Raw genomic sequence first — 19,627 nt, 5'->3', positions numbered from 1 at the left:
GGTTCTGCATTAAGAGCTGGAGGGCAGGCACCACAGCACAGGCAAAACCTCCCCATCAGGCTCGAGTGACTGGGAGCTGCTGGAAAAGCTGAGCTGTGTCTGGGAAGGAGGAAGACTGTATCTCTGACTTTTCTAGAACCAGCCTGGTTTGGCAGGAGGAGGCAGAACTATGTGTTTGTGGGAGTTTTAAAGAAAATAAGACTTAACGGCAGAAATCCACCAATAATCTAAGTCTGTGTAACCTTTAAATAAACAATTCTTTTTCTTTTCACCAAACTCTGGTATGGAGAGTCATGCTTCTGGCAGCGGGCGGTCGGCCCCTCATCACCGAGCAGCCCATGGGTGCTGTTTCACCCATACTGCCTCCTGTTCTACCACTTGGACCTACTAATTCTCTTCATTCTTTGTGTCAATAATTAAATATAATGTTGTATCCAATTCATAATAAATTTTTGCACGAATAATCACTGTAAAACAAAAGTGACTAACTGAAGTTACGCATTTATTATTTACTAATGACAACACAGTGTTGGAAGTATCAAAAATTTCTTAAAACAATAGACCTGCAAAATTTGGCTCAAGAAAAGTGAATACTTTTGGCACATGGGAAATAACAGACACTAAAGAAAATTAATAGTAGTGGCAATTGTAATCTCTACTATTGGACTGATGGATGCATTTAATCTTTGTTGTAAAATTTACTCAGAAAATGGTATTCAATTTACATGGTTTCATTAAAATGAAAATAGAAATTTTTTGAAATGACTCACCCCTGCAATATAGAAAAGGGATTAAGTTATTTAATTATATTTAACTCCAGGAAATCTTTTCTCAAAGAAAGGCTATTCGAGATGGAAAAATACTGATTCAGCATATCTATAGTAACAGGAAATCATCATCATTGGGACACAACCAGGTAGCACATCACGTTCTTCTGTGCTCTTTGCAAACATCAAGCCAACACCAGACACGTAGCCATTTAGAGGTGGGGAGGGCAGACAAGCACATCCTAATATATGTAAAGGTACTGGAATTTTCCATTAAGGTTTAGATTTCATTGCTGGCTTGGGAGAGCAGGGACTGTGATCTGGCCCTTAAAGGATAAATAAGATTTTAATGGGTAGGGACCATGAGTCTGGGCTGGGCATTCTAGCTCCTGGGAACAGTCTGAGAAATTAATGGAATAGGGGAAAATTTAAGGCATTAAAAAATCAAAGGTGACCTTTTTGGCTTGACCATAGGGTGTAGGTGGGAGATACAGCTGGAAAGGTAGGCTTGAGCCAGACTTTGGGGGAATGATAAAAGCCAGGCTGTGTCGTTAAGATGTTGTTAGAGAAATCACTGAAATAACCAAGGTTTTAGTTTTTTTATTTGTTTAATCCAAAAATTGATAAAAACCAAAAGAAACCTTCAAACTCCAGAATACTTTCAAAAAGAAGTATTAGAAATTTTTCACTAAAAGATGTGATTTTGCACTTTTTTTAAGTCCTTATAAAATAGCACACTAGAAAGAAGAGAATCCCGTCAGGCACTTGTTTGGAGAGCTGCTACCTCTTCAAACAAGTAGAATAAATTTATTTCAAATCCATCTGACATTTTGACTGAGATGCAGCTCAGCAGCTCCTCAGCCTTCAGTGCACTTGTGCGCAGACTTGGGACTTCTGTTCCTGGCTGTCACATCAGGCTCAGGGTCCTTGCTCACTTCTACCCAACTAAGACGGCTGTGGGTGTCGAGGAAAGACGCCCGGACAGAGCTTGCCAGCTGGACCACTTCAGACCTCTATCACCTGGGCAGGCGCCTTACCCCCACTGAGCTTCATTATCTCTCCCTGCCAGGTGAGGCGCTTGACCTGCGATGGCCTCTGAGTTTCCTTCAAGCTTGGACTTTTTATGTCTCTAAGACACTAATAAGCTACTCCAGCATTTTTGGAACTGCTTTCTCCAGCGCAACACAAAAAAATGCTTGATAACAAGCAATGAGGCCAGTGTGCAGAAAAAAAAATTGTCTGTGCATGAAACAAAAGTAACACTTTCTATAGTTAGCTCAAAATGCAGACCTTACTAATTTGCCTTTTTTCTCTCTACCTTCATGTATACGCAGCTCAGCTACCTGAGCAGAGCCTATTTTTGGTCCGCCACTATTCTGCCTCCCATAGCACTGTATGAATCCAATTGGCATAACTAAATATATTACTTGCAATCAGCAAAAATCCTGACGTTCTGTCCTGGCAAACTTTTCTGTAATACATTTGGAGAATAAAGCAGTTGACATCGTAAATAAATCTCTCACTACAGCCACAGCAAAAAAAATTTAACATCCTGTAATTATTACCGTGGAAATTAACATGAGATATTTTATTTTTAAAATGCAGGATAGGGCGTAGAAAAGTCCTACTCAGTTCTTGCCCCAGAGATTACTTACATTATCTGGGCCTCTATTCTCTCCCTCCATTTCTGAAATCTTCTCAAGCGTCACTATTTTTTTGGTGTGCTTGGCACTTCTATTTCCCCATCACCACGAATAAGCCTCCTTCTTGGCCTAAGTTTCTGCTCTGGGACTTGGGACATTTATTTATTATTTAAGGAAAGTTAAGCTCCTGATAAAGAGGCCTCCCAATGTAGTGCCTGAATGAGACAGAAGTTAATTTCTCTTCATACATCATTCCAGCTGGTCTGGGTTGGGGGAGAGGTCAGCTCTTTCCACAAGGTCATTCTCGGCATTCACTTTCTTTCCCTCTTATTACTTCTCCATTCCCTCTAGAGTATTGTTTTGATCATACTTTGGGAGTTGAAAATGGCCTGCATAAAAAAAAGTTCTAGTGTCGAAACCTCAGTGTTTAGTCAAAGGGCAAATCGCAGAGGATGAGTGATTTGTCCAGTACGCGTTAACCCAGGTGGCTTCAGTGAGGGTCCCGGAGAGCTTGCTTCCTTCTGACTTCTCCCGCCTACTTTTTCTTTTCAAAGTCAACACAGAAAAATAAAACAAGAAAAGATCATGAGTTTCACTTTCTTCTCTGAACGGGACCCAATCACACTCTCCTCCTAATCATCTAAAAATGTCTTTGGTAAATAACTATGTACCAATATGAAAATGTCTGAACATATTTTTTGTACATACACGTATGCAATGTCTAGAAGATGGTCTGGAAAGAGGTATGCCAAATTCTTGACAGTCATAAACTGTGGGGAGAAAGATCCACTCCATTTATCTTGACTTTATTTATAACAAGGACATATTTGTGTATTACTTGAATACAGACTTTATAAGACTATAGAGACCAAAAAATCCTTGGAAACCAAGTCCTTGATGTCTTAGTTAACACCTGTCTTCTTTATGAATGTTCTATCTCTATTAAAAAGATGTTTCTCTAGAGGAGCTCTATCTAAACATTCAGCTTCTGTCAATGTGACTTTAATGAAATTGATTTGTTAAAGAATTTCATCCTTTGTATTCTTGGAAATTTAAAACTATAATTTAAATGGAACAAAACAACCTTAGTTGCACCGTAAACTCATCACATTATTTTCTTCTCCCTAGAAATAATATACACAGCACTAATGATTATTCCATGATGTTTACTCAAACTAATAATATGAAACATTTAAGTGCCACTACTACAAGAAAGAGAGTAATTCTATATAATGAATCTATAAATTATACCAGAATATTGGATGGCCGTTGGACTTGTTGGTGATAAAGAGATGTCATAATAAGGCCATACTGACATGATGTTCCATAGGGGATTATTAAAGCAGCAATTGTTAAAAGTATAAATAGAAAACTAAAAGTACAATTAGTTGCTGAAAAATCACGATTGCATGCAGTTTTATAAACAAATGACAAAAATAAGTATTACAGTTCTATGATTAGCAATGGAGATATGATACCGGCAAATTTTTTCCAGTACTTCTTAAAAATTGCTTTTCTGTTACAGTTGCCCCATTTTCCCCCCATTGCTCTCCAATCCCCACCCTGCTGCCCATGTCCATGGGTCATTTTTATGTCGACATGACATTATTCCTAAGAGAAGATCACCAAGGGGAAGAACGCATGCCTCATTACAACCTAGAAATTGCACGGGGCATTTCCAATCATGCAGCTTGTTCCCTATGAAGAAATAGCCTCCATTTGTTGATTTTTTAAAAAATAAGTGGAAATGCTAATGGAAAGTAATATACAAAAAGCCACTCAACCTCAACGACAGTCAAGGAACTGCTGACTGAAGACATGAGGCACCGCGTTTCCCCCATCGAGTCAGACAGAAAAGAGTCTGACGGCGTGCAGAGCTAGGGAAGCCGCGAGGAAGAGGAGTTGCCGTGCACTGCAGGGGGGAGTGAGAACAGGAACAGCCGCGTCAGAGGGGGATGAGGCGGAGTCCAATGACACTGAAAATACTCATTACCTAGAGCCCCTGCCGCGTCAATTCTGGATGCATAATTTCTCCCCCCCCCGCCCCCCAGAAAGCTTTCATATGTGCACAGGGGAACATTATTCAAGGACGTTTGTTGCAGAATATTTTTAGTAAAAAAAAAAAAAAAGAGGAAATTAATCTAATTGTACATAAACACAAGAATAAACCAATTTTAGTATTCTTATGATAAAATACATCGTAGCAATTTTTTTAAATGAACTAAATCTATATATACAAACATGGTTTGAGCCTGAGATAGTGGCAGATTATAAATATGATATACATTATATATATAACACACACATATACGCAAATACATTACATGAAATAGTATTGTCTCTATGTTTGTTTTGCTTATTTGCTTTTAAGGGATGGAATCATAGAATCCACTCCCAGGGCAAAATTGTGGGTGGTTTTGCTAAATACATAGTGTTTGATGTAAGAGAAAAAAGTACTAAAACAGAGTGGTAATAAAATATTGACATTTGTCAATTCTAGATGGAAAAAGTAAGTAATTGTGTATTAATTTTATACTCTGTGTTCTTTTAAATGTCTTAAAGTTTTAAAAACATCATTGTTTGTATAACAAGTAACAAATAACTGAGGAAATCTTGGGTCATTGCAAAAACTGTCAAAAGTCACAAGTCGCTTGGGGGATCTAGCTTTGCTTATCGGATACAGCTTTGAGATATCTAGGCTTTCCTTTTTTATAGAAGAGGTAAATTAGGATGGCTTTAGCTTCAAAAGAGACTTTTTGTTGGTTTACTTTAAGTTACTCCCATCTGAAATATTTGTTGGTAACACATAAACTTGAAGGAATTCTTTTGTTCCCTATTATCAGGCAGTGAAGTTCTCTCCAAGAACGTTTTGAAGCGAAAAGCACACACAAGGCCACGCTCTGATGGTGCCATTAAATTGTTCAGTGCTTGGTCTGGTACTTAGAGTAATGTGTAAAGCCTTCCCCTAAGACCCATCAAAACAGAGCTGAGATATTATGTTCATTCAAACAAATGTCTTGCAATTTACACCTAATGAAATTTTTTCTAGCATGGTTCCTTCTCTCCTCCCTCATTAATCAATTAAGAGGGAGTAGCATTAAGGCACCAGCAGCAGAATAATGTGAGAAAATGTCCCCGCATTCCAATGCTGGGGAGTAAGCAAATAACACATGGCTTTTTAAATCTGTGCACTGTATCAGAATCGGAGAGAGGAGATGAAGGTGAACTTGGGGAAAAAGGACACAGCTAATATTGTTCGGTAGCAGACCTTGGATACGTTTTTCTCTTTGATTTTGAAATCTATTGGATACTTTTATGGACTCGGCCAATAAAATAATTCCAGTTTTATTACTAACCATATCCTGTGGTTCTGTTTCCTAATAAAAACATGTATAGTGTTTGTGTTGTCCTGAAATGTGATCGATTTCTGAGAGATATAATTTGCTCTCTGGGAGACGGTCTCCTGAATTTCTATCAAATAGTGCATGGATGAATAAGATGCTGAGGAAGACTGCAGTGTCAAAAATTAATAATGGAGCTAATTAGCTTTCATTATTTTAGTATTGGATAGGTTCAAGTTTAATTTACTGAGCTTTAAAAGCTTTTATGGAAATTGCATATTTCAAGAGGAACCTTCAAAACTAGCTAAAAAATTAGTTCTAATGTGATGAAATATTTTCATTCCTCAAATCATTATGCTACCAGTAATTTTCAGCTGAACCCCCTCCCCCGCTCTCCTCCCCAGAAATGCAGACAAGTGTACCTGGGACAAAATCGGAGAGGGTAGGAAATTTAATGGGGTGCTCCTGAAACACGAGAGTTCCTGACCTGTGTAGGGGCTGCCCCCAGGAGCGCGTTGCAACATCCCAAAGAACTTAAAATCTATTCCGAGGACGTCGGCGAAGCACTGCGGGAGGCCGGCGGAGGAAAGGGCTGAGTGGGCAGGGAACATGTCATCTGCCCGCGTTATGGTCCTTACCGCTGCAGGCAGGCCGGGCAGGATGCCCCCAAGCTCCCCGCTGTGCCGGCCCACGACCCCCAGCCCCGGCCCCAGCCTTCAGTCACGTCAGTCCCCGAGGCCACAGCTGGGAACGCAGCCCCAGGAGCACGCTCCCCGGGAGCGCTTCCTTTCTCTCAAGCCCCGCACCCCGCACACTTGTCGCCAAATTCTTGGAAGCAGGTGCTTCGCGTCTTCTGGGCCGCGTGACAGCTGTTGACGGAGCTAGAGTAAATCTGACATGCGTTACTCCTTCATGGTCAGGACTGGAAGTCTCTTCTCACATTCGCGGGCCTCTTCTTTCCTTTCTTCACCTCCTCTGCCCCACCCCGTGAGGCCAAAGTCACCCGGGGTCTGGAATCCTGTACACAGTTGCTTACTATGTACTGCGTGAAGCCAAAGGGGCCAACATTTTGGATATAATTGATGACCAAAGGTTTTTCCAACCATATGCTTTTATCATTTCCCCTGAACAAGGGTGACCCAGTGGGTCACTTTTCAGAATAAGAATGTAAGTGTCACTGTCCACCGATAGCTGCACCAGTCCTTAGCCACAGTTCTGAGAACCACAAAAATCCAAAGTGCCTTGTCAATTCTGTGCCAGAACTCAGCTGGCAGCAAACCTGACCTTGAGCTGGCCTGAGTGGTTGGTTCTGTCCCAAGGCCGCTCCCAGGTGCTTGCACCAGGACCGATGATTGGGTTTTTATCTTGTGACTTGGATTTAACTGAACAGTAAAAATTTTTAAAGGAGTTAAAGACTGGGTCATATGGAAAAGAAGAGGAAGCATCTGTCATTATCAGCGGGCAGAAGACGGAGTTAATGGGCGACTTTAAAGCATCTCGCTGAAGAAGACGGTAGGGCAGCTGCCACTGCGTACGATTTGAAGAAAGTGGAAGACAGGATGTTGAAATTTTATGGTGACAGGGATGACAAGAAACACGAAACTCATGAAAATCATTTCAGAAGGTAAAAAAGGAAGAGCTTAACTGTGGGCTGATTACGGGCTTCTGACAACAACAACAAAAAACAGAGTATGAAAGTATGCCATTGACCAGTTTGCTAGACAAGCAACCGGCCGTCAGACGTACAGTTAATTCTTTGTCACAGGCTTATGGCTTTTTTCGCCTAAGTAAACCAGACATCTTTCCCTTTCTATTTTGCAAAAAAATAAAATAGTAAGAAAAAACTTCTACGTAATGCTACAGTTTCAGTTTTTAGCAATATTGTTTCCATGGGATATGCCACGCAAAGCCTTCATGGGGCTTTAGTGTTGGAATTAGTCACAGTTCATGCTACTAAATTTCAAAAAAAATGTTAATGCATGTGAGTTAGTAAAAATAATACACAGAAATATAAATACAAATTGAATCATATTAAGCAATAATGTGAATTTAGACATGCTTATATTTACTATATATTAAAAATAACTGTGCTATACTTACCTGGCAGGGGAGATACCATGATCACGGAGGTGGTTTTCCCAGGGCGAGGCTTATTCATTGCACTCCGGATGTGCTGACCCCGCTGCGGTTTCCCCAAATGTGGGAAACTCGACTGCAGAATTTGTGGTAGTGGGGGAAAATAAATAAATAACTAAATAACTGTGTTGTTATTAGAAGATTTTTTTTTTTTGGTCTATGGGCAATTCCCTCCCACTTTCCTAGCTGTCTTATTGGCTGAGCCAATTTTATAGTCGACACAACTGGAGAAGCCTGGGAGAGAGAAAAGAGAAAGGAAGGAGCTATTAATTTTCACTAATAAGTCTATAACTCTATGGAGCTAATTTGTAATGCTATCATAACATTATGGCTAATTTCTTTGAGAAAGAATATAGAGAAGAATGGCAGAGTTTTTATTTATTCGCCCCCATGAGATTCGATTGCGTTCTCTGCCTACCTTTGTATTTATACCAGTAAGTATGTCTGATGTTATTGCAGTGAAATCAGAGCAGGTAGAGCATTCTAGAACATACGCACTACATTAGACTTTAAGAAAGATATCTTATTTTCACTTATTTTGATTTAATTTTGCTTGTATAGATGCAGCCACAAAATGGATTTTACTTATTTATTTATTTTTTGCTTTCGTGAATGAAAGACCAACATAATAAACCCTGTCTCGATCCAAATTGCCATTTGGAAACCGAGATACTATTGATTTCTTTTTTATTTCCGCGGTACAAATACAGCTGTGAAAAATGTGCCTACTTTCATAGATTATTTTTAAGAATATGAAACCTTTCATATTATACTTAGCAATTTAATGAAAAATCCATAAATCAATTTCTTCTTTCTCTAATGAATGTTAGAGAAGACATAAAAAGTATATACTCAAGCAAGATATCTGTCAATCATTTAGATACAATTTCAAATGATAAAAAATAAGTAAATGTCTTCTGTATTCATTGAAAAAAAATGTAGATTATAAAAACTTTTTCCAAAACGAAATGATCTCATCGTAAATAGTAATAAGATATGTAGAGCTCAGCAACCTTGCGATGTCACTTCCTCTTATTCAATTAGCAAAATAAATTCTAATTTTATTTTCCCCACCTCCCCCAAGAAATTCTAATTTTAAATTTGCCTTGGTTTAAGGTGTGTCAAACGAATATATTTCTGTACTCTCACAGACTTTCTTAGAAAGCATTAGAACAACAGACTGCAACTTCAGGTCAAAGAACAAAACCCTGCTCTCACATAGAGATTGGAGGGGACAGAGCCTTGCCTATAGAGAATAATCAAAGGGTTACCTGTGCATTTTCTCTGCATTAAAAAAAAAATTTTTTTTATTTCCAAAAAGAGAGGAGCTACAATACCCAATACAGTAGCCACTAGCCACAGGTAGCTCATGGGCACGTGAAAAATGGCTCATTCTACATGAGATACATTGTAAATATAAAATACACTCTGGATTTCGAAGACTTGGTATAAAAATAAAATGAAATATATCAGGAATAATGTTCATGCTGATGAAGAGCCTGAGAGCCCCTCTTTGATTTCAGATCTGTTAGCCCATAATTTCACGTGCCCCAGAGGCCTTCGGCTTCTCAGCCAATCCTACGCTGGGCTGTTTACCGTTGCCTGGGGCCACCTCCTCCTGCAGCCCCTTCCTCCTCCTGCCCAGGGGCCTGATCAGATCTCCTGGTATCACTTAGACATAGAATTGCAGATTCTTAAGACAGGAATTGACCAAAGCTGCTGGTGACCTACACAGAGGACCAAGAAGATAGGAACAGGGCACTGCACCTTCTACTGGGAGAGTGTTCGACTGACCCACCAGGATTGGTGAGACTGGTTTTGACTGCAAGCAACATGAAATTCAGTTCCAACTATATTAAATGATAAACATACTGTATTAATTAACGACACTGGAAAGCTCACAGATAGTTCAGTAGGTACTCCTGGATCAACAATGTCACGAACACCCAGCTTCCTTCCATATACGGTGTTGGATTCCTCCTAACAAGAGTCCCCTTGTGGTTTTCCTAACGAGAACTTTACGCTTATGCTTTCTACAGACTAGCTGGTGAAAGAGTATGTCTTTTTTTGGCTGCTTTTATGGAATGAAGAGGAAGTTTCTGTATCCAAAACATGTTACCAAATGCCTCATCGTGTCTCATTAGCCTTACCTGTGTCCGGGCCTCACCTCTAAACCATCACCTTTGCCCAGCGTGAAGGTGAACTGATGGGCTTAAGGCGATCAGAAATCACCATCTGTATTTGGGAGCCTGTAGCTACGGGTCGGTCCTGCCCAAACTGCACAGCTGGGAAATTCAGGGTCATTAAGGGGGAGAAAAAGGAAAATGTGTGCTAAGGATGCACCCAACAAATAGCCATTCTACAACCTCAGGCATCAACACAGAGGCCAGAATTCTAATGGGACTTTTAATTAACATCTTAGCATGGGAAAAAGATACCCACAAGGGAAAATGAATATGTAAACTCTGTGGGATATTTTTTAAACTTTGTACTATCCTAAAGTTCTTTGCTTATCATCTTTCTCTTTTTTTTTTTTTCTCGTAGTCTTAGCAATATAACCCTAAAACTCAAGGGGCACCAGTCCTTCTTTTTCTCAGTGTCAAGGAAGGAACTAGGAAGCGGGTATTGGGTTGAAGAGCTAAGAGGTCACTGACACAAACCGAGCAAGGACAAACACCAAGCCCTCTCTCCGTCTCTCTGTCTCTCCATCTTGCCTCCACTAGTTCTCTCCCAGGGAGGAGGGATTAAAATTCTGACTTGTCGATGGCGATCATATCTCCAGCACCACAATGAGCTGGTGGATGTGATCTCTATATAGAAATGCTGGCACGCCCTGAGAAGAGCTGCCACATCCTTCCTTGATGCAATTAACAAGCACGTGGGTAAGGTGTTTCTACCCATAACTGTGCCTGTTGTTTGCCTTATGAACCATCCGTAGGGTAAGCAAGACTGTAGGCCGCACCGCAGTCCCAGTTATCTTAGACAGAGGTGGGCGTGGAAACCTTCAGTTAGACCATAGGTCTCAGTCAAGTCGTTCAACCCAGCTGGTACCACAACCACTACACGGAGGCGTATCGAATGTTCAGAAATTTGTAAAGGTGTTTTTTTTTTTCTGTTCCGCTGTAATTTTTTTGGTCTTTTCTGCTATAGGGTATTCTGGTTGTAAGTGTTCTCATTGAAGAAATCCAGAAGTATTAAGAATGAGTGGAAGGATTTCAAGAGCAATCCCCAAACAAAAAAAAAAAAAGAGGAGAAATAACTTGAATTTCAGAAAAAGGCGAGGGGAGAGAAATAACCTGAATTGACTGGGATGAGTGGTGACAGATCAGACAGAAAATGGACATCAAACCTTAGAAATGAAAGTGTTCACGGATATCGGCAGAGATCGGAGGTGGTTTCCGGAGGGTCAACGGTAGGAAAGCAGACAGAAAGAGAAGAAAACATGAGAACAATTTTTATGTTAGGTGGGTCGTTTTGCTATAGTTGCATTAAACCCAGTGACTGCTCACAAGCAATGTAAAGAGATCTGACTTGGCTGAAGCGGAGTAAAAAGGTTGGCAGTGGGATTGCACTGAGGCCCTGGCAAACCAGCTTCTTTCAGATCAGCCATCCCACTAAGACTAAGTGACATCAAAAGGATATTTTAAAAATCTGTTTGAATGCTTCAGAGAGGGAAACCCGTATTTGGCTTGACTTTCTCCCATGAGGGACGTGTTGATGGAAATCACGGTTGAGAGACTCAAGATGAAATTAAAGTAGAGGCTGAGAAGCTAAAAGAGCTTTAGGTGGCAGTATCACAGAGCTCGGGCAGGGAACTCTTTACTTCAGGGGCAGAAGAGACAGGACCTGGTACGGATCCCCCGCTTTCATCAGTCAGCACAAAGAATGGCACCTTAGGGAAAGAGTATCCTGGAAATAGGCCACCTTTGAGGACTGAAGACCCTCTTTGACTTGGGTCACTTTCTGATCTGTCCTTGGCCCAACTGCCTGCCTGAAACAAAAGGAAGCCTTTAGTGAAGGAACATGAGGCCAAGAACCATACATTATTCCTACAATCAAAAGAAAAAAAAGCTCACTGAAAAATAACCAGACATTAAAAAAATAAAAACTATAATTAAGAAAAATCAAGAAAAATATATGTGGTATAGATATCAGCATTACCAGATAGAGATTTTTAAATGCTGATGATATGTACAATATAGTTAATAAGACAGAACACAATGTTAAAGTGTAGAAAAGTATAAAATAAAAAATCACATTGAAATTCTAGAACTGAAAACAGCAGTAACTGCTCATAGAAGTCAGTAGGTGGATGATGTTACAAACAGTAGCAATAGCTGGAGATTTAGTAAACTAGATATGTCAGGAGAAAATACTCAAAGTGAAGGACAAAGAAGCAAAAAAACTTTTAATGCAGAAAAGGACATAAGATACGTAAAAGTCATGCTGAAAAGTATAATAGGAGTTCCAGGAGAGGAGAGAGGGAAAGTAGAACAGGACAGTATTTGAGATCTGAGTCCAGGAAGTGGTTTAAAATTTCCAAATGCAGAAATCCATCCACAGATTCCAAGTGTACAATGAACCCCAAGCAGAAATAACGGCAAAAAAATAAAAATATAAGTCAACCTAAAAATCGCCTTCATTAGGGAAACAGATGGCTACAAATCTAATCTTCATGGCATGTGAGTATGTTTCCACGAGAAATGAAAGCAAACACCTCTACATTTATAGCGTATCTGTTTCCATGGCTTGGACTTTTCCCATGAACAATCCAGCAATGTTTTATTTCCCCACAAGTACATAGCCAACAGGAATGCATGCGTGGGCACCAACGCCCACGGCACCATTATTCTCAAGAGCCACAAACTGGAAACCACTCGCAAGTCTACCAACAGCAGGAAAGGTGTCTATTACAGTATATTGATACAATAGAATTCAACAGAGCGATAAAAGTGAGTGAGCCCTCTCTCGGTGCAAGAACACAGATGACTCTCACACACAGCTTTCAGCAAAAGAAGCAGGGCGTGGAAGAATACATACCCTGTGATTCTGTGCAACTGGAACTCAAACATGGGCAAAACTAATCTGCAATGTTACAAGTCGGGGTGATACCACTGGCAAGGAAAATGGGGACAGGAACTGGGAAGGGAGCAAAGCGGGCTTTTGAGGGATAGTCTTTGTGTTGACCTGGCTAGTGGCTACTCATGTGTGTGTGTGTTGTGTAAAAATTGATGACCATTCAACTATGATTTACACATGTTTTGTATATATTTTAATTTTATTTTTAAATTTTGTTTTTCAACTACAGTTGACTTACTTTCCATCCATATCTTATAGTCAAACAATTAATTTTTAAAAAGAGGGAAATTTCTCACCAGGGCTCTGCAGTTCTTAGAGAATTCAAGGTCAGGAGACACCCTGGCCTCTGGGAATGTTAGCAGAGCCCACGTTCCTCCATCCCTGACCTCTGCGCCGCTCTCTGCCCTCAGTGTGATCTTGCTTCCTTTGGAGTGGGCTTGGCAGAGTAAGACAGATGGTGGGGTCAAACTATTTAACACTATGGCTGATATCATTGACTCCTGAAAGATGTTATCAGTGGAAAATACATAGGGTTTCAGGCACTCCGTTTGCATTATTCCCAACAGGAGCCCGGAGAGAGCTGGGCTTTTTGCCCTCAGTGGGAAAGCTGGGGAGGCGTTTTCCTGACTGATGCTGCCCTTTCCATACCTCTTATTAAACAGGGTGAATGTGGCCTCTGGCTTTGGTTTCACAAATAAATAAAGGGAAAAACCTTTCATTTCACAGCAAATAGACACTAATTATACACTAACCCTTAAGTTCCCTGTGTTGAATGAGCAGGGACGGCTGAAAGGGTAAAACAGAGCAGTCTGACGGTTTTCATGCGGAGGGACTGGAGGCGAGGGCTGGGAAGTGGAGAGATGCCAACGCTGTCCCAAACCGATTTCCTAAAGTCCGAATTATCCCTTCACACCCGTGCAGAAGATTCAGAAGCCCGTGGGAAAGTCAACGTTTATTTCAAAGCTGAACTTCCAAGTCTGGCCCTGAAACAGACACGCTGTTTTCACAGAGTGTAAGAAAACGCGGCTCTGTGCGGCCAGAGGTCCTGTCGTGAGAATTTCAAAGAGCGGAGCTCACATGTGCTCACTTATCCTGAGACCCTCAGACCAGGTGAACTGCCCCGTACGTGTCACTTACATCCACCAAACGGCAGAGAAGTAGGGGACTCGAAATGAACAGCTTTGCCGCTGACTGTATGAGTCTTCTTCCCAGAAAAACAGGAACACTCAGACCTCATCACCAGAAACAAAGGAACAGGTGTCAACTCTTCCAAAGGACGTACCTTACAACTATACTCGTCGTCGTCGGCAGCCGTCCGTCTCGAGAGACGATGGTGTAGCTTCTTAAGAGTCTATCTGCACCGCCGAGAATGGCTGTGCAGTCCGACTCGGGAGCGACACGGTATCTGTCTCCTCCCGTGTTGAATCGACATCTTGCGATGACGCTGGAGTGTCCTCTCCAGTGAAGCTGAAGCTACAGAGCCTGGGCAGGGTGATATGGAGGGTCTGCTGTTGCCCATGCAGCAGACCCTCAACTATACTAATACTTGTGATTATTAGTAAAATCTTCTGAAGCCTATTTTCTTGTCTGTTTCTTCTTTCCCTCGTGGCTCCTCTTTGTCCTTCCCCTTTACATTTCTCTTCCCTCCTTTTTTTTCTCCTTATTTTTTTCTTCTTTCCTTTCTACCATCTCTATCAGTTCCTTAACTGCCCAGAGATATTATTTTAACCTGCCATGTAGCGTGGGTGTATTGTATTTCCTTCTCAAAAATCAATTACATTTACTTTTACTTGTTTGTGACCCTAAGTTAATTTAGTTTCAATGGGCCACTGGTTTACAAGAGAAAAAAAAAATCAAAAAGTTTTTTTACCGTAATCTAAAAGAGTCATCCTTGCATTTGTGAAATAAAAGACTTAGTCTGTTTGTGAACAATATTTCAGGGTCACAAGGAACCAACCTACTAGTGATTTTCCTTTCAGGGGCATTGAACCAAACTGTCCTTCATTTCTTTTGGCCACCCCGTGTCCTACCCTTGGGTGAGTATGTTTCCAGCATCCCTCCCGGCTCTGCCCACTCTCTGCATGTTAAATGAGATCCTAGGGTCTCTGATCGATGTTAATCAATCAATGAAACTTCCTTAGCATTCACAGCATGCGTCACGTGTGGTAGACTTTTTGAGGACTGGAGTTAAGAGAGACGTGATTTTTGACTTCAGATATCTCACACATTTCTACTGGGAAAGGAGGGAAATATAATCTTGTAACTAAGAACAGCTGTATTAGGTTTTATTCACTCTTTCGATAAACATAGAGAACCCTTTGGCAACTACAATTAGACTGGCAAGGGTATCAAGAAAGTTTGGAAGGGACCCACAATTATCCTGAAGGAATGTGTCATCTGGAAGGGAAGACAACCAGGACAACAACCAATTCTATTATAATACAGTGCAATAAGTGTCACAGCAGCAGGTTAGGAGCAGGGGGAGTCGGCTACACCGAGGAGGATGCGTCTAGCTGCGGCTGAGGAAGCTCACCAGGTAAGGGGCAGAGAAATGACAGGTGAAAACCATAAGCTGGGTCATTTGTTGGCTTTTCTTCCTCTGCCTGCTTTTCAAATGCTGGTATCATCTGGAATTCTCTGCAAGATCCTCGCTTCCTACCACGGTGTTGGAAGGATTTCATCCACCTCCAGACTTCTCTGGGAGGACTCTCAAACCTCTGTCTTCAGCCTCGAAACTATATATTTCTCTCCCTGCCAGTGATCTGCACCTGAAGGGTCCGGAGCCACTTCACACTCCGAGCCCAAACTGCACTAACCTTTCTGCTGTTTCTCACCTGTAATAAGACTCCATCGCCTTCTGGTGTCCTCTGATCCACTTCCAGTGCCCGGGACTGAATTATGTTTCTCAAATACACCATCAGTCTGGATATTTTCCTACTTAAACCTTTCAAAGTTCTTCTGCGGTTCTTAGAAAAAGTTCAACACCTTTTGTTTTTTGTAAAATGCTAGGCTATTGGGTCAACAGTAGCCCCCAGGCGTTTTTCTTGCTCCACTAGCCCTCATTTTGCAGCCCAGCGAGGCTGAATTTCCTTGAATTTCTCACATGTCCTACTCGTGTGTTGTCTACCCTGTGCACACGCGTCCCCTGTGCTTTGTCCTTCTCTTTCTCCAGGTCTCAGATCAAAGGTTTCTGCCCCCGAAATGCCACTCCTGGCTCCCCGGCCCCCGACACAGGCTGGATTCCCACCCGCTACAACTGCACAAACTGGGATTGCCCGTTTGCTCATTTGGTGACCCCCTCAAGGTCTGCCTTGAATACTGCTCTGTCCCTTGGCACAAAGGCGCTCTCAGAACTGAGGAAAAGAGGTAAAAATAAGAGACAGAAAAAAGAGGTTTGGGTGAATGTCAAGCTGAAGGAAAGCTCACCTAGGAGAGGATGCGCAGCTAGGATTCCAGACAGACAGACAGCCACGGTGTAGACACTGGCCAGCTGACTTCGATGTAATGTGGACAAGCTCACATCTAAGTTAGGGATGGACTTAGGTACCGCCAGCTTCATGTTGAAATCTAATTCTCCCCTTTCATTCAGATATTTTTTTAGAGAGTGGTCCTGCAGTTACTTAAGACACCACCTAAAGGCTCTTGATTGTTTGCCTTGATTAAGAAGCGCATTCAGTTCCTCTGCTGATACTGTGATCTTAAAGGGCTTGAACTACGTAGTCCCCCTCTATACCGCGGTTCCCTTATCGCAGCCTCACTGTATCGCGGGGTTTTTAAAAATATATTTAATTACTTATCACGGATTTGTCACTGCATCGCGGGATTTTGCGGTACTGTATAGTATGTTGTTAAAGTGACGTAGGTTTAAGAGTGTAGAATAAATGTAAGGTTCCTACTTCGCGGGGGGCGGGGGGGGGAGGGGTCTAGAACATAATCCCCGCGGTAAGCAAGGGAATACTGTACTACCTATAACAAACTAGAAATAGCACTCTATATCGAGATATCAGATACATGCACGCATGCATACACCTCATAATAAGGGATATAATATATTATTATGGAATCCTAATATGTAACCAGTGATTGATAGGACAATACAGGCTTTAGTTAAGACATTTGTTCAAATCAGTTAATTCTTCCATCTCAATGGATTAAAACAAATTTACCTACCTATGCAATAGAGCATAAAAAAGTAGGAGTATAAGAAGAACTTTATTATTTATTAAGATATCAACTAATTAGTTAAATAAGCATTTGATATATCGTCATCGGATTTGTTCCTGTAACTCTTAGAGGACTGACTGAATCTTTGAGTGATGTCTTAAATTGTAGGTTACCATAGGAAAGAGGATCTGCTTCATTCTACTGCTTAGATAAAAGTACTGAATAAGTGCTTTTTATTGTAAGAAATACTAAATGCAAAATTATGTCACAGACTTATTTCTTTGTGATGTCCTTTGGGGAGTTGTACTGCTCACCTTCCTTCATACTTACGTTTTTTAAATCTCTCTAAATAGTGTTCTCAGTGCAAAAGACAAGGTGCAGCAGTCCTTAGAGATTGAGAAAAAAAGCAGGCAGGGTCCCCCATCTCAGGACGTGGCCCTGTTCACAGAAGTGCAGTGAAAATGACATTGTTTTACAGGACTCACGTTTCCCCTGAGATTTAAAGATGGCAGCTTCTGCTCAAGCCAGTGACTTCCCCGTCCCTGCACGTCGGAAATGCTTCTCTCTCTCTCTCTCTCTCTCTCTTTAATCTCTGATTTTGCAGATGAGGGAAGGGAGATTCTTAGAGGTTAAACGGCTTGCTCATGGGGACACAGCTAATTAGCAGCCTTGCAGACACCGTTCATCAACCTTAAACAGGTCCGTTCAGTATGTCGTTGACTATCAGCTATTACCCTTAAGGAAGCTCCTTCCCTAAGAGCTCGGAGTTTGGCCAATACTGTCTGACTAGCTTCCTTGATAATTAACTTTTGTGTTATCTCTCTTAATAGAGTCCATAAAACAGGGGACAAGCAGCAGTGGGTACTTTTAACCTATTACAGGTTCTGTATGTTATTAAACCAGCTTAAAACAATGTAAAATGTTTAAAATAAGAAGCAGCCATGTTCTCACCAACATAATAAAACCACAACCATTTGATATTATGTTCCTCCTCATATTTATTTATTTTTAATCTCTCTATACTTTTTAGAAGACTGTAGTATAGTATTGGTTACGGGTATTTGTATTCATTATTGTTCTGTTTTTCTCTTAAAAATCTCATTCCCTTTTCTATCTTTCTACAAAATTTTATAAAACCTTTTACAAAATGAATGTGTAATCATGATTCAAGAGGATAATTAACTTGGCCTTTCCCCAGTTTGGGGCACTTAGGATGTTTCCAATTTTTCTCTATTATGAGTAATGCAGAATAGAACACTTTCATGCTTATGGAAACACAACAGTCTTTACACAGGAAACCAAGCCTGTGATAAGTATCCTGATGCCAAGTGGCAAATCTGGTTCTCATTTACATTCCGCGAAACAGAACATGCAAATATTGAATGTTGTTTTGACACAGCACATACTTGCTTTGCCATGACAGGGCTGGTGATAGAATCAACTTCCGTGAAAGATATAAATGTGTTTCTTGGGTAGCAGACCTTTTTATTGAACTGTAAATTCTGTATGGGTAAATATTTCTCTTTCTTCGGTTTAGAAAGGGGATAGGCAGTTGTACATGATACTATTGTACACCTACTGTTGATTAAGCACTTAATATACATTATCCAGAACTTTGCCAGAAACTCTATAAGGGAGCTGCTATTACTGTATTTTACAATTTACAAAGGAGAACCTGAGGCTCAGAGCTGTTCAGTGACTGCCAGAGCCAATTGCCAGTTAGGTGACCTCAAGCCCATGTTCTTGACATTGGACTCTCTGACAGTATTGTGCTTCACATCAACACTGAGCGTTAGTGAGAGGGTACAAAACGCAGCTGTTTTATTTAGACGGGTTTATTGAGATGTAATCCATATACTGTACCATTACCTCATTTAGGATGTGGAATTCAGTGGTTTTTAGTATATTCACAGATATGTGCAATCCTCATACATTTCAGTCACCTCAAAAAGAAACCCCATACCCTTTAGCTATCCCTTCTTCCAAGCCCCTCCCCCTAACCCGAAGCACTAATTAATCTGTTCTTTGTTCTATAGATTTCCCTACCTGGATTTCCATATGAATGGAATCATGTAATATGTGGACTTTTCTGTCTGGCTTCTTTCACTTACCATAATGTCTTCAAGGTTCATCCAAGTCATAGCAGGCATCAGTACTTCTTTCTTTTTCATGGCTGAGTAATATTCCATTCCATAGGTATACCACATTTTACTTATCCATTAATCCATTCATTAGCATTTGGGTTATTTTTACCTTTTGGCTATTTTGAATAGCACTGTGATAAACATTTACATACAAGTTTTTGTGTGCATATGTTTTTATTTCTCTTGGCTCTATACATAGGAGCATTGCAGGGTTGTATGATAATTCTCTTTAACTATATAAGGAACTTCCAGACTTTCCAAAGTGACTATCATTCCATTTTACATTTCTACCAGCAGTGTATGGGGGTTTAGATTTCTCCACATCCCCATCAACACTTGTTATTATTTGATTT

The 19,627-nt window shown here is 40.8% G+C and overlaps 1 non-coding gene across 1 annotated transcript; it reads left to right on the top strand.

Moving 5' to 3' along the window:
* The first annotated feature begins 7,843 nt into the window (after positions 1–7,843).
* On the top strand, positions 7,844–8,005 carry LOC150002299 (U1 spliceosomal RNA). The gene has a single exon (XR_016513242.1). It is a non-coding gene; the product is annotated as a U1 spliceosomal RNA (small nuclear RNA).
* Positions 8,006–19,627: the final 11,622 nt, after the last annotated feature.

Source organism: Furipterus horrens, unplaced genomic scaffold, assembly GCF_987537825.1.
Source record: "Furipterus horrens unplaced genomic scaffold, mFurHor1.1.pri manual_scaffold_9, whole genome shotgun sequence".
Classification (NCBI taxonomy): domain Eukaryota; kingdom Metazoa; phylum Chordata; class Mammalia; order Chiroptera; family Furipteridae; genus Furipterus; species Furipterus horrens.
This window is presented reverse-complemented; position numbering and strand designations above follow the sequence as displayed.